We start from the raw sequence: 14,980 nt of genomic DNA, 5'->3' as shown, positions 1-14,980 counted from the left end.
ACCTCAAAGCACACTGTGTTCTGTTGATCTCATGCGCTGCACAATAATGTTTAATATTTAGTATTTACTGTCATATTCCCATATATCATTGTGATGTTGTTTATTCTATTACTCTTGTTCTCTTCTGCTTGTTTTCTTTTTTCTTTCTCAGCAGGTGATCCAGGTGATTGATACATGCATTTTTTTTCTTTTCTTTTTTTTTTTTTTCTCTGCCCGTTCTGTTGGTTTTTGTCTTTTGCCCTTCTCCCCCGTCCCTCTTCTCAGCTGTTTCTCTTTCCCTCTTTCTTTCTCCCCTTCTTTCCTCCAGTCAAGTCTGTCCCGTATTCAGCAAGTGAAAATAAAAGAAACAATAAAAGGTGAATCAAATGGACCATTATGGCAAGGCTGGGATGGTCAATTTGGTAAAGTAAATCCGTTGGGCATCTTTCTTTGCCTTTAGACAATAATTCTGATGGCAAAAGAGCCAAACGGGACAGGCAAAAAAAAAAAAAAAAAAAAAGGAGGCACAGTATAACCAGAGCTTTGACTACAGTAACAGAAAAGTCAAATCAGGAATCCAAACATTACAATGAACACAAAAACCGAAACTTTACACAGAGGAGTGACAGGAAAACCCAAATAGTAACTCCTATATTAACTAAGGATTCAAAACAGGAAACAAGGTTTTAAACCACGGCCATGACACTGCTGGCTTTCTTTGCTAGACCGCCCGACCGCCTGCGTATGACCTCAACTTTAAGACTTGGATTTTGAACTCTTACTCACCCTCTTTTGTCCTGCTTTTGGTTCCTCTTCCCACTGGATTGCTGAAGTTAGCTAAAAGATGATTCATGGTATAAAACACAAGACACAGCTTTACAGCAACCAGTGCAGCTGTCATAATTTTTTACTCATACGGTTTTGTCATCCTTTAGAACACAACTTCCCAGACAGGAGGTTGAAAATCAAGGTCCATATGATATATCTGAGGGGCTGCTCGTAAAAAAACATTTTGCAGACTTAATGAGGAGTGAGTAGAATTAAAGTACCCAGAAGTGACAGATTTTGTATAAAGTTAAATCTTTTATTTAAATTATTCATGTCTACATTAAGTTCTTAAATCTGCCTCAACTAGGATTTTTTTATACTGATACACATACCATTCCATCCCAGTTCCTTGTGTAGCTATGTTTGATATTTCAGGTACAATGTACAGTGGTTGAGTCTAACATCATTAGCCATTTCCAGTCCAAACTCTTCTTCGATTCCCAAACTCAAACAAACACTGTGGTATCACTGAGAGTTAAAATCTCCAATAAAATAATCAGAGTGGCCGCTCTCCCAGGTATTACAATCCTGCTTAACATCCAGGCATCCATGAAAAAGACAGACAAAGATGTAGCAGGAAGTTAGCGTTCTAGTTTCTGTCTAAAGATGATACACCATGTTCTGACTCAGGGATTTCTTAGGAACCAGGACGTACGGTTCTGCTATCTGCTTTTTGGACATAAATGAAGAGAGAAAACTAAATAGCAGCGATGTTTGTAGGGTCACTGAAGTTGGGCTAGCTAGCATATAATGGCGTGCTAACTGGTGGCTACCAATGATTAGGATAATGTATAAACAGATGAGGGAAGATGGAGGATAAACATAATTGTTTCCCCTCAATAAAAATGTGAGGACAGGGATTAAAGCAATCATTGGCAGGAAAAAGATACTGCAAATGGACCAAACTTCAGTGAGAAAACCCCTGAGATGATTCATTTATTACACGAGGTTAGTCATTAATACGCTGCCCTCTGGCTTCGATGACTCGCTATAAAAAAAGTCCTGAACAGTGCACCCGCTGAATTTGTTTGTATAGTTAGTCCCGGAGTGATTCTTTTCTGAAGCATTCAAATATATGGCGTCTGGAAAAAGGTGAGCCCATGAACTATAGTTAAATTGTAAGCTTTTAAAAACTTGCTGCACATGACTAGTGCTAATAAAAGTATTATAAAACTACAATAAAACACAATAGGAGCCGTAGGTTGGTTGATGTCATCAGTTCTGCCTGATTTCTCTCCTATGGTCAGCAGGAGGTTATTCCTGTAATCCAAAATGGAAAGAAAAGAATAAAAATCAATTTAAAAAAAATGTCTCCACTGCTTTCTCGTAGAGTTCATGGCCACTACTTTCAAGTCTTATTTATTATGAAGACTTCCATTTAGTATAGCCAAAAAGCATATTCTTTAATGCCTCGACTGAAAAGTCATTATGGCAATGACCTCAGCTTGAGGTTTCACAGCAGGAAACTAGAAACAACATAGATAAATGGATAATGTCACGGGTGGATATGTGTATTTTTTAATATATTTTATTATGTATTGCCGAAATACTGAAGCACCTTCCCCTGAAGACACTTTGTATGCTTCTAAACATTAAGCGTGTGCTTTTGGGTTAGAGGATGTGATACATATAGTTAACCAACATGTTTGCTCAGCATCTGTGGGTGTTCAGTGGGCTGAAGTCTGAGTTTTTAAAACCATCATTCCTTTTCATTTTCTTGCTGCCATTCTCTGCAGAGGACTTGGATAAAGGCTTACTCAAAACCACTTCATTCTGTCAGATCCAGTTTGGATCAAAGTTCAGCTCAGGTGGGATTTTTTCTGCTGGATTCAAACGTCACGAGTTCTTGAGTTTGTGACCTAAAAAATGTAACTTAGGTAATGACAGTTCAGGATGGGTGATTTAGCAAATAATAAAGCTTTGATCTGGTCAAATATTCATTAAAGTGTTATTATATTTGCTTCAATACCACACTATGCCCACAAAGTTCAGCTAAAAGCAGCCAACAATTTACATCGTATCCACGCTGAGTTAACTCTGAGATCAATAATTAATTTTATGAGTCAGTAGAAGTCATCATTTGACAAAGGAAGGCCCTGTTGGCGGTGAATAAGAGAGGACAGAACTGCTGTAAGCACAGACTTAGATGGACTGAAATATGTGGTCACTCATCGAAGTACAGAGTATGAGTCAAAGCTACAGAACCTGCTGGCTTTGATGTGAAGCCCCCTCCACAGGATACTGTAACCACCTGGTGCACTTCATTCTTTCTCAGTATAGGGGCCAAAGAAAAAGAAGGTCTCTTTGTTGTAAAAGGGCTTTAGGATTCCATCCATCCATTCACTTCCGCTTCTCCTTTTCAGGGTCACGGGGGGCGCTGGAGCCTATCCCAGCTGTCATAGGGCGAGAGGCGGGGTACACCCTGGACAGGTCACCAGTCTGTCGCAAGGCGGCTTTAGGATTATTAAAAAAAAATAAAAATCACCCCCAGCAGCATGAGAAAATATCTGACCCACCTACTGATATGTGTGAAACTATGAAATGGTTGTCAGCACTGATACAGGGGGGTATGAAATAGCTTCCTTACCTGGGGCTGAAATACAAGCTTCTGTTTATTGTATGTCAAAAGGAAATAACACATCATCGTATTGTATATTACTGTTTATAGCCTAGTATATCTGTTCCCTGAGTACCATCTAAACCCAGGTCACACCTCAAGTCTCAGCTAAAAATGTGGGGTACTTTAATTGCACCTCCAGGAGTTGATGAGTCATTTTGCAACAAGTGAGAGACATTTGAAAAAACAAACGCAGGAAAAACTGTTGCTTCATTTTTTTTTGACATAGATATCAAGTTAGGGCAGTAATGGATTAAAGCGTATTAATGGATAAATGCATTTTAATTAGATTTTCTTTCCTGTCTATAAATATAATTGAAGTTATACAAGTGTAACAAGAACAATTCACTAAGCATACCATCCCCACTGCCACCACAAAACCCAGTCTCATTGTTGCGAAAGAGCGTTATTGAAATGCTTGTTGCAAAGGCTTATTGGACTTGAAGGCAAAAACAAATAGTCAGCATGGAGACTCTTTTGGATGTAGTTTCGCTATTATATTCTTACTGCTGAGTGACAGTTTTACTCCAAATTATAACTCATTTTATACTACACAGCTAAATTGATTGATTGATCATACTTTATTCATCCCGAGGGAAATTGGGTTAAGGCTGCCAGCCGTGCCAGCGCCATTATATGTTTCAAAACTAAAAGGTTTAATATATGTGGTACGATCACAACAGACATATTTGAGAGATCAGTTTATGCGATTCAGGTTGGCTGAGGTGCTGCTCGTATGGGTCAAGAAACACTGTGTGTCTTAAAGTTTTGCAGATCTGAACGTAGGACTAAATAAAAAAGATCACATATCTCAGGGTACACAAATTGAGGGCACACAAAAAAAAGATCAGGTCCGAGGCAAGGGAAGTAAAAGTAATTACAAATTGTTGCATACATCACTGTCAGAATAAAACAGGAAGCAAGTTAACACGGAAACAACACAGAAATGGAGAATTGACAGTAAAACACAATGGAACACTATGGAAGTTAAACTGAAACAAAGAATGAACCAGATGCAAATAAATAAATAAAGGATACAAAAACTCAAAACATTTGATCAAAGAACATTGTATCGAGTGACATTCACTCGTCACTCAATGGGGCCTTAATCATGTATCCACACATGGTTTTTCTATTGTCCCAAACATCGGACAAGATAGTTTGATAGGTCTGCCTGTTCTCCAAACTACACCCTTCATTTAAAAGTGAAGAGAAGACTTTTGGAAGTATTGTTATGTTAAGCTATTTTAGTAGTTTTTGCAGCACAGGGTCCTCTGCATGCCTTACAGAATTATTCTGTTCAACACTTTAACTTGAGCTGATGTTAAAGAAGAAGACTTGAAATCCAAGTGAACCAAACCAAGTAAATCTATTCAAGTGAGCCTCACACTTAACTGTACCTGAGCACTGCGCATGTTCACTAAAATGTACAGGTCAGAATCTTTCTGTCAGATTTTGTAAAAGGTGATGAAAGTAGTAAATGTTCAAATTCAGTGTGTGATGAAACACATTTTTTTTTTTTGTGTAATCATCAGAATCAGTAGTTTTCAATCTCAAGTATCCCCTTAGTCATGTATATGTTAAACACTTGTATTGCAGTGAAGGTGATGTGAAGCGGTCAACTTTCACTCGTATTTCCTGCCAAACAAAAGACACAAAACAATGTTAGAAATGGAAGCTCAAAACTGCATGTGCCACACACACAGGTTACAGTTAAAACACACAAATACACATGATTATCTATTTTTAATTAATCGTTTTCCATTAGTTGAACTGCGGAAGTTACCCTGAAAACATCACTGCTCTAATTGTAGTTCCTACAAATGATATCTTTTGTTGTATCTGAAAGGAGTTCAAAGAAGGACTCTTTCTTTTTTTTTCTTTTTTTTTTTTTTTTTTTGGCCTGTCCCGTTTGGCTCTTTTGCCATCAGAATTGTTGTCTAAAGGCAAAGAAAGATGCCCAACGGATTTACTTTACCAAACTGACCATCCCAGCCTTGCCGTAATGGTCCATTTGATTCACCTTTTATTGTTTATTTTATTTTCACTTACTGAATACGGGACAGACTTGACTGGGGGAAAGAAGGGGAGAAAGAAAGAGGGAAAGAGAAACAGCTGAGAAGAGGGACGGGGGAGAAGGGCAAAAGACAAAAACCAACAGAACGGGCAGAGAAAAAAAAATGCATATATCAATCACCTGGATCACCTGCTGAGAAAGAAAAAAGAAAGCAAGCAGAAGAGAACAAGAGTAATAGAATAAACAACATCACAATGATATATGGGAATATGACAGTAAATACTAAATGTTAAACATTATTGTGCAGCACATAAGATCAACAGAACACAGTGTGCTTTGAGGTAGGAGCCAAAAAGGGTGTAGTTTGTGGGTGTGATCACCCGTGTGTACACCTGTGAGCATGGACGCGCTTGTTTTTTGTTTTTTTAAAAGGTTCCTTCATGTAATAATCTGCTAGAGGGTGTGGGGGGGCCACAGCCCCGTCCTCCAGGGCGTGAAGCAGGTGTGGAGGAGATCAAAACTCCAGACATCCAGAGGCCCCCAGAACACAAGAGACCAAGGAAGACCAACAGAGGGGCAGCTGCGCCACTGTCCCGGAAAGAGCTGAGGAGAGTCCCAGATGAGGGCTCACTCAACAGCCGCGGAGCAGAAGCCAGGGGGAGTTGCAGTGACGCGCCCGTGAGCTCCGCCGGCAGCCAGCTGCGCCTGAGTGACCGAGCCCCAGGCCGAGAGGCCGGGGGCACCCCACCTCCGAAGTGGCCCGAGCGAGCCCCAGGCTCCAGGCCCCAATAAGCGGCCGCCAAGGAGTGAGCCGGTGTGTACCTGGACGCCCATCCCCGGACACAAAGAACCACCAACGCACCGATGTCTGAGGGGGTCCGCCACTGGCAGGGGAAGTGGTGGTAGGGGGAGATAGGCCTCCAAACCTTGGAGGGCCTGAGATGTCCCCAGAGAGGTGGCGCCTGACACCCAACCTGACATATAGACACAGACATACAGGCACACACAGATACAAACATCCATTCCCACCCTCATGCTCTCATATGCACTTACTCCACACTCAACCAACGTGGAGACAGACATAAAGAGACGTTGTACACACGATCACACTCCCCAAGCGTACTCTACAAACCGGGTCTAGTTGCCCCCGCCCCTGGAGGGGGGAACTGCACCCAGACCCAGGTGGTGTTTCCCTTTTCCCTGCGGTGGGGGGAGGCAGACCGCCCCGACTCCGCAGCAGCAGGAAGGCTCCACACTCCAGACCGCAGTCGGACGGCCAACTCCTCCTCCTAGTCCTAGCCCCCCTGCTCCAGCAGGTCGCAGAGAACGGGGGTGAGAGAAGACTCCGAACCTCCCTCCACCCGCTCATTGTAATGTTGATGCATGTGTGTTCTAAGGTGCATTTAAAACCCAGGAGGGCTTGGAGCTACCTGCCAGAGAGCAGCAGGTAAGCGCATGGTCCCTCCTGCTAGCCCTCAATGTCTACGTGTATTTAAAATTGAGAGGTGGGCAACGATGCCAGGGGTGGGGTGTACACCCTGATGGTACTTTGGACTCCGTGTATCGTGCCCACCCCCAAGATCCTATATGTATGTGTAATGAGAGTGTGAGTAATGTGAATGTCTAAGTTGTGGGATAAAATTGAGGCAGAGGCAGCCAGAAGGGGACAGGGGGGGGGGGGGGGGGGGTAGCCTCCTCTGCACCCTGGTGACATACCCCTACTCCAAGGCCCTGCATGTGTGGGTGGTTGTGGTGGAGCGGGAAGAGGGAGGCAGCTGGAGATGGGGAGGGAAGGAAGGGAGGGGCAGGTAACCCCTCCCTGGGGCCAGCTCCCCCGCTGACCCCAGTAGGCACCCCCATACTCCGCGACCCGCCAGGGAAAGAGGGCCCAGGCCCATCCAGACCGGGCCCAGTGCAGCAGCGCCGCCCGGCCCCACAGAGCCCGGGACAGTCCACCCAACCCCACCACAGAGAAAACTGCACCCACCCCACCATCCACTCATCTTCCAGACTACATAAGACAATAAACACCCAGGCTGAGATCTTCCTCCACCTCTCCTGTATCTCCCCCTCCTGCAGAGGCAGCTCCTGAGGAGAGGAAAGCTCCTGCAAGATGTGACAATCTCCCCCACCAGTTGAAGAGCCCCCCAGGTGGCTCGACGCACCGGCGGCACCCTGCTCCAGGGCTGGGCCCCCATGCACCCACCCGCCCACAACCCCGGCAACACACCAACCAGGACCCAAGCCCCCGAGGCCCGGTCCGGGTCCCAGCCCAGAGACGGAGCGCCCCCAGAACCTCACGCCCATCCCGGACCCACCCAGGGCCAGCCAGGCTACCAGGTCAGTAACCCACGTCCGTCAGCACAGACCCTCCCCTAGCCCCGCTGCACGCAGCCGCGAGGAAACAGTCACCGGAGAGCCAACAGAGCCCCTAACCGGACATGACCGCTACCCCGGGTTGAGCCCCCCAAGGAAGATGCCTCCGGGGAACCCCCCGACGCCCTAAGCCTGTCCCTACCCCCACACCAATCACAACAGTGAAGGCAGGACCAAACTATGACCCCCCACCCCCACTAGGTGATGGAGCTGATCAAAGGAGCCCAGAGCAATTGATCTGATGTGGTGGCAGAGGCTGTATCAAGACTAATGTAATCTAATAGATAATTTCTATATTGGTTAGAATTAAGATTATTTTTATTTTTCCAGTTCATGAGGACTGTTTTCTTGGCTATGCATAGGGCAGTGAAAACCATATGGGCGATATTCTTTTCTGAAGTGACATTATCTAAGCTGCCCAACAAACACACTAAGGGGGAAGTTGGAATGTTACATTTCAGACACTTCGATAAGTCTTCACATATCTCGCGCCAAAACTTCTGAACTGGTGGACAGAACCAAAGAGCGTGGATATAATTGTCCGGTGAATTGGTTTGGCAGTGTGAGCAGTTGTTGGTAGACGTAAAGCCCATCTTGAACATCCGATGACCTGTATAGTGCACTCTATGTAATATTTTGTATTGAATTAATTGAAGACTGGGATTTCTAATTAGATGAAAGGTTTTTAAGCAAATCTGAGACCAGAAGTTTAGGTCTAAGTTAACTGATAAATCCGCTTCCCATTTTGCAATAGGAAGTGATATTGATTCATCTGTTTTAGAAAGCATTCTGTATATTTTGGATAGTAATTTGGGGGGTTTAAGAGTAAGAAATTGAACCACACTTGGTGGTGTTTGTAGTTCAACTTGACCCGGTTTAAATTTCTTTTTTACTATGGATTTAATTTGTTGATATTCTAAAAATCTTTTCTTGTTGATCCCATATTGTGTAACTAGTCCGTCAAATGAAATAAATTCTGTTCCTTCTAGTATATGTTCTAAATATTTGATTCCTTTATCACTCCAATCTGAAAAGTTTATCATATTATTGTTTTGTAATATGTCAGGGTTGTTCCAGATAGGTGTACGTTTGCATGGGATTAATGAAGACGCCGTCAATTTTAGAAACTCCCACCATGCTGTCAGAGAAGAGCTGATGTTGATGCTTTTAAAGCATTCATGTCGTTGGATGTTTGAGCTGATAAATGGTAGGTCTGAGATCTCTAGATTATTGCAGAGTGCTTGTTCTACATCTAGCCAAGGTTCATCTAAGAGGGTGTGTTTTAGCCATCCTGAGATAAACTGAAGCCTGTTGGCTAAGAAGTAGTGCTGAAAGTTAGGCAGATCTAATCCTCCTCTATCCTTGGTCTTTTGTAGTGTTTTTAAGCTTATACGTGGGGGTTTATTTTTCCAAAGGAATTTGGACATACATGAATCTAGAGATCTGAACCAATCTTGTGGCGGTTTAGTTGGGATCATTGAGAATAAATAATTTATTTTTGGTAAGACCATCATTTTTATAGCGGCAACCCTTCCCATGAGTGATATGGGTAGACATTTCCATCTAGCCAGATCATCTTCTACCTTCTTTAAAAGTGGGATATGGTTTAATTTAGTTAGATCTGCAAGCTTGGGAGAAACATTAATACCTAAATATTTAATATTTCCCGATTGCAGTGGTGTAGAAGAGGAATTATGGAAGGAGCAATTAATCGGTAGGACTGTAGATTTTGACCAGTTAATTGAGTAATCTAATATTCTTGCAAAAGAGTTTATCAATTCAATCACCCCAGAGATATTGGTTTGTGAATTTTGGAGAAAGAGTAACACATCATCCGCATAAAGGCTGATTTTATGTTCCACGTTCTTGCATTTTATGCCCTTAATTACTGAATTCTGTCTAATTGCTGCTGCTAGTGGTTCAATAAAAATTGCAAATAGTGAAGGGGAGAGTGGGCATCCCTGCCTGGTGCCCCTCAAGAGACAGAAGCTGGAGGATGTCTGGTCATTTGTTCTAACACAAGCTGTTGGGGAATTATATAATATTTTTAACCAGTTTATGAAAGAGGATCCAAAACCAAATTTGTGTAAAGTTGCAAATAGAAATTTCCAGTTAACTCTGTCAAATGCTTTTTCTGCGTCTAAAGAGAATATTGTAGTTTCTAGGTTTTTACTGTATGAGTAGTCTATCAAATTAAGTAATCTACGTGTATTTGTTGATGAGTGCCTACCTTTTATGAAACCAGTTTGGTCAGGATGAATTAAGAGGGGGGTTATTTTCTCCAGTCTCTTTGAGAGAGCTTTGCAGATTATTTTAAGGTCTACATTTATAAGGGATATTGGACGATAGCTTGAGGGATATACAGGGTCTTTGCCTGGTTTTAGCAGGAGATTAATGTTTGCAGAATTCATATTTGATGGAAGTCTGCCCTTTTCTTTAATTTCCAACAACGTTCTGTAGAAAACTGGTGCTAGAATCGACCAGAATTCTTTGTAGAATTCTGCAGGAAAGCCATCTGGACCTGGAGCCTTATTATTGTGCATACTTATCAGGGCTTCCTGGAGTTCACCTGGTGTCAGTGGTGAATCCAGTGCCATTGCTTGAGTGTCCAATAATTTTGGAAGAGTTATGTTGTCCAAAAACTGATCAATTTCTTTTTTAGATGGGTTTATTTGTGGTGAATACAACGTTTTATAGAAATCCCTGAAAATGTTGTTTATTTGTATCGGATCATATATTGTGTTCCCAGATGAATCTTGAACAGCACATATAGTTGTTTTTTCTTTATTTATTTTTAGCTGGTTTGCTAGAAATTGACCGGATTTATTACCATGTTCATAATTTTGTAGGCGTAGTCTTTGTACTAAGAATTTTGTTTTTTTTATCAATTATCTCATTTAATTCTAGTTTTGTTTTGCGTATTTTGTTCAATGTTTCCTGATCTTGGTGGGACGCGTAGGCTTCTTCTAGTGATTTGATGTTTTTTTCTAATTCCTGAATATTTTTGTTTTCTTTTTTCTTTTTATGTGATGAGAAAGAAATTATTTTACCTCTCATCACAGCTTTCCCTGCTTCCCATAGAACAGAAGCTGATGTTTCGGGAGTGTCATTATAGTTCAAATATGAAGTCCACTCTTTTTTAAAATATTTAATAAAGTCTTCATCTTTAAGTAGTGATATATTAAATCTCCAGTTTTTTCTTGGCGTAGTATTATTCTTGTGCATTAGTGTTAAAGATACAGGACCATGATCGCTGACAGCTATAGGGTGAATCTCAGTGTCTGAAATGTCGTTCAGCAGTGAGCTGCTGACCAAAAAATAATCCAGACGAGAGTAGGAGTGATGGACATGTGAGAAAAAAGTATATTCCTTACTGGTGGGGTGAAGGGAGCGCCATGCATCGCAAAGACCAAAGTCGCTCATATACTGTTTGATTATATTTGTGGACTGCCAATTACGCTGAGTTCCCGCTGTATTGAGCCTATCCATGTCTTCATTTAGTCCAAGGTTGAGGTCACCGCCAAGAACAAGTGTGCCAGAAGGACTCTTTCACTTCGTGAAGAAAAATATATTTCTCTCAGCATGAACATTTTAGATTGCACACTCACATTAAAGCAAGAGCCCACGGGAACTTGATTAAAATGGATTTACGTACTAGGCTAATGTCAAACAAAGGACCCTACGGGGATTTCAAGCTCATGCAATTACTTCATAAAGAAATAGGTCTACAAAGGCTTTGCTGCACAATTAAGGTCCTTGTTCTGTCCCAAGTTATGAGTATCTGATTGTGGTTACAGGGCAAAAGAAAAAGCAGCAGACTGAATATGAGACATGACAGAAGCATTCATAAAGTCAGTAATTTTAATGCTTATTCTGGCTTTTCAGATGATGCAGCAGGCTCACTTTGAAGAAACTCTAATATCCAAAGCACAGCTTCCAAGCTAGATGCAGAAAATTTCCCACGCACGCATCAATGTTTCTGTTTTACTTGCAGGCATCTGTTCTTGAGAAGAATTCTCTTTTTGTTTTTTTTACCTGGGAGACTGAGGAACTTTCATGTGTGTACCCGCTCAAGATCAATCATACTTGCACAAAATGAACTTAAACTGCAGGTTTTTCTCACACTCTGCTCACCCAGAACTGATAATTAAGCACATTTTACCCCCCAAAAGATACACTTAATTCCATATTTGATACAATCATTACAGGCCTGCAGACCAAAGCGCACTACAAGCTCAGTGACTAATAATAATGCCTGTCTGTTTAAAACTGAAGAGAACATTTTTATGTCTGCTCTCTGGAAACATGGGAAACATTTTCTATGAACACCTGTTTCCACTTGAGAGGTTTCTTAAATTTTTAATAATTCATAATTTTTTATTCTGCAAGGCTAAAACGATAACATTTTTGAAGGACACTCTCAGTGCTGAGAGTATTGAGCGTGTCACGGTAACAGGTTATGTTCTTTTTCCATATTTCTCAAGGAATAAACATAAATTTGAGAAAATTTCATCAAATATTCAATTAACAGCATTGCTGTACATGTAATAACATAATTTTCAGTAAAAGAAGAACAGAAAGAAAAGCTAAATGGAAAAGAAAAAAGAACAACAGCAAATTGGACAGCATATATAATTAAAAGTGACAAAGAGTCACCTTAAAGCTGTAATGATCACAGACTGGAACTGAAGAGATACACGAGAAGTTTCTGGATTTCCACATTTGTGTTTTGTGTAGAACTGTATAAGACCAAATAATAATATGCAGAAACATGGGTATGTGTAATGTATATGGGTTTGGCGTAGCTGTTTGTAGTTACGTATATTCCTGTCTCAGAGTGACACTGAAAAACTAGTTCATGCATTTATTACTTGGCTGGACTTCATTATTATCAGGATGTCCTAAAAACTCCCCGAAAAGCCTTCAGTTGATCCAAAATACTGCAGCAAGAGTCCTGACAGGGACTAGATTCTGGGCTGAATCCAGAATTGAATTTAAAATCCTGCTCCTCACATACAAGGTCTTGAATAATCAGGACCCATCTTATCTTAATGACCTTATAGTACCATATTGACCCATTAGAGCACTTTGCTCTCAGACTTCGGCCTTACTTGTGGTTTGTATTAGTTCCCTTGGTTCCCTTTTTAGAATGGGAGGCCGAGCCTTCGGTGTTCAGGCCTCTGTTCTGTGGAACCAGCTCCCAGTTTGGATTCAGGACACAGACACTACCCCTACTTTTTAAATAATTGTGAACCAATCCTGAATGTTGCTTCAATTAAGGTTTGCAGGCATTTATTTATATGTGCAGTTCTCCTGAGGTCCTACCACAGCATTTCAGTCAGGGTGAGGTCCAGACTTTGAGAGGGTCATTGCAACAAATTGATTCCTGCTTTGTAGGTAACCACACTTGTGTCACGGCGACGGATGGCCGGTACTGAATAGGACTCAGGTGCAGAAACCCAGAGCGGAGACAGTAGATGATTTAACAGTTTATTACGGTTAAGTGCAAGGGGGAAAAAAAAGGGAAACGTGGCAAAGACAGAAAATGACGAGACGTGGAGCCTTGGTGTGGCGTGCCCAGGGGAACGTGGCTAGGGCGAGGGAACGAGGCCTGAGAAGTGGAACGGAGCTGAGTGGGGAACAGTCACACTGAGGGGAGAGGATATAGGAGTTAGGCAGGTAGTGAAGGCAGCTCAGAAGTGGCCAGTATAAGAGCAGCAATTCTTACTTGCAGTTAGGGACCTGGAGTGTTTGAGAGGGGGATGATGAAGATCCAGGGGAGGCTGAGTGGCGTGGAAAGGCTGACCTGAGATCCGGGGCTCCAGATGGAGTGTGATGGCAGGAGGGCAGGCAGGTGAGGCACAGAGGGATTTCCAAAATGATCACTAGGTATCCCGAGTCCGGAGGTGGAGTGAGCCAGGGTGGGTACAGCAACTGTAGTACAAAAGAGTCTTTGTTAGTAAGATAAATCACAGCGAGAATTTGAAACACAAGACCTGTTACCAACATGGGTTGATGACGAACTGGCAGTGAGTGAACATCGATGTGTGGTTTAAATCCCTCTGGCTTGATAGCCTGCAATAGGCTCCAGGTGTGCAGGAGCTGGAGTTGGCCCTGCCCAGGGGCGGATCCCAGGTCAGTTCAGGAGCCTAATGGAAACTCCAGCCACCCACCGTAGACCATGACAACTTGAATGCAATGTTTCTGTTTTGTAGACGTGCTCACACTAAACAATGAACATTGAGTAAATAACAACACTTGGCTTCTACTTCCTGTCGAAGTGGGGTGTAGTTACAGTATCTTTCCACGGGACTGCATAGAGTCTAGTCACTCGGTGCATGGCGGTGGGGGTACAACAAGCATGTAGATGAGATAGAGCCAACACAGACACAGAGAAATACTGAGAGCACACACACACACACACACACAATAATGAACTTAAAATAAGAACTGGCACTCAATAAAAAACAGAATTCGAAATCTCAGACACTACATCAGTACAGTAATGCAAACTGACACCAAAACTCAAACTAATGAGTTAAAACTACAACTCAAAAAAATACAAGAAAGAAAACTTTGCATTACTAGATAAATATAATTAATATGTCATATAGAAATAATATGAATATTATTCATAGATGTAAATATTAATTCAAAACAAAGCCTCAAATAAAACACACTGGCCTTTGACCGTGACAGTATTTTATATCAGCCTCATATCTTTATGGGAGACGTTTGCTGTTGATAACAACTGCCAAGCTTTGATTACACACAGAGTGTGTCACTGTGTGACACACCATGCAAAGATATTTTTTTCATTATAATGCTTCCTACAGTACTTAAGACATCAAGAATCATGAAATAACTCATGTAGAATAATGCACAGTAAGCAAAAGTTGTGTTTTTAACATTTCCAGTTTCTAAAAGTTACTGTTTACAGGAATGCCTCTTTCAGTAATGCATTGAATGGATTAAATTAAGTGCATAATGGCAAAACCCACTAAACCTCCCAGTTAAGCAAAGACTAGCTGAGGTAGGTCCATCACTACTGTAAAACATGAAGGCCAATCCCTCCAAAAAGTTTCAAGAACTTTGATCATTTCTTTAAAACTGGACTTGAAGAAACTTTCAAACATTATGATGAAACTGGCTCTAATGAGGAC

The 14,980-nt window shown here is 41.8% G+C and overlaps 1 long non-coding RNA gene across 1 annotated transcript; it reads right to left on the bottom strand.

The window, feature by feature from the left end:
• Positions 1-13,307: 13,307 nt before the first annotated feature.
• Positions 13,308-13,997, bottom strand: LOC147312003 (uncharacterized). The gene is made up of 3 exons (XR_015125442.1): positions 13,825-13,997; positions 13,546-13,751; positions 13,308-13,466 (listed from the first exon to the last, which is right to left on the bottom strand). It is a non-coding gene; the product is annotated as an uncharacterized LOC147312003 (long non-coding RNA).
• Between the last annotated feature and the right edge of the window lie 983 nt (positions 13,998-14,980).

Source organism: Aulonocara sp. 'chitande type north' Nkhata Bay, linkage group LG16, assembly GCF_057382095.1.
Source record: "Aulonocara sp. 'chitande type north' Nkhata Bay isolate Kocher_YH1m ecotype deep benthic linkage group LG16, A_spYH_male_GT1.1, whole genome shotgun sequence".
Taxonomy (NCBI): Eukaryota; Metazoa; Chordata; class Actinopteri; order Cichliformes; family Cichlidae; genus Aulonocara; species Aulonocara sp. 'chitande type north' Nkhata Bay.
This window is presented reverse-complemented; position numbering and strand designations above follow the sequence as displayed.